Source organism: Lottia gigantea (genome assembly GCF_000327385.1).
Source record: "Lottia gigantea unplaced genomic scaffold LOTGIsca_114, whole genome shotgun sequence".
Taxonomy (NCBI): Eukaryota; Metazoa; Mollusca; class Gastropoda; family Lottiidae; genus Lottia; species Lottia gigantea.
The window spans coordinates 9,420-10,315 of NW_008707106.1; positions in this window are offsets into that span (position 1 = coordinate 9,420).

Genomic DNA, 896 nt, shown 5'->3' on the forward strand with positions numbered 1-896 from the left:
CACTGTTCTTGCGCTTGATCTAATTATCGTCGAAGGTTGAATTTTTTCAGGGTCTTTTGCATTTTGCAACATTTGCAAAGTCCCACTCTGTGCCACGAGTGGCTCTAGTTGTGGGACTTTGCTTTCAGCAAAGTCCCAGTTTGTTATCGAAATGTCCATTCTTTTTTTTTTGTGGGACTTTGCTTTCAGCAAAGTCCCAGTTTGTTATCGAAATGTCCATTCTTTTTTTTTTTTTTTTTTTTTTTTTTTTTTTTCGAAATTTACACACCTTCCTGAGCTTAGACTACAATAGTTGCAGCAACCATTCAACTTCTCTAGACCTTCTGTAGTGGCAACGTGTTCCTTAAATATATATTGGAACATTTTTGCAAAACCGGAAGTGCCACAGTTCAACATGTGGAAATAGTCGAAAATCGGCTCTAGAAGGCGTATTTTTGCATCGATTTTCTTCGGGTTTTCATTTTTACAATCTACCTGTAATTTCTGACCTGATAGCACTTGAAAAATTACGAAATTCGAAAATTCGTCGCTCACTTTTTTCGATCAAATTTTTCAATTTTTTTGCAACTTTTTTGCTTTTGCATCGATTGATCTGAAATATAATATGCAAAGGGACATCACTAAAGCAAATAATATGTAGTTGTCAAATATTTGACTTTACTTCCGGTTTTAAACGGGGAATCAATTGAAAGTACAATCCACTTCCGGTCGAATAACTTCCGGTGTAATTGAAATAGGTCAACGAAATTTATGCTGATCGTAAGTAAATGCTAATACAAAAAAACGAAGAAAATAAAATCCAGACCGGAAGTGATACTTTGGCCGCCATATTGAAAAAACACACTTTTGTAAAACTCAAAATGGGGCCTCAGGGTAAAAGTTGATATGCTCAAATT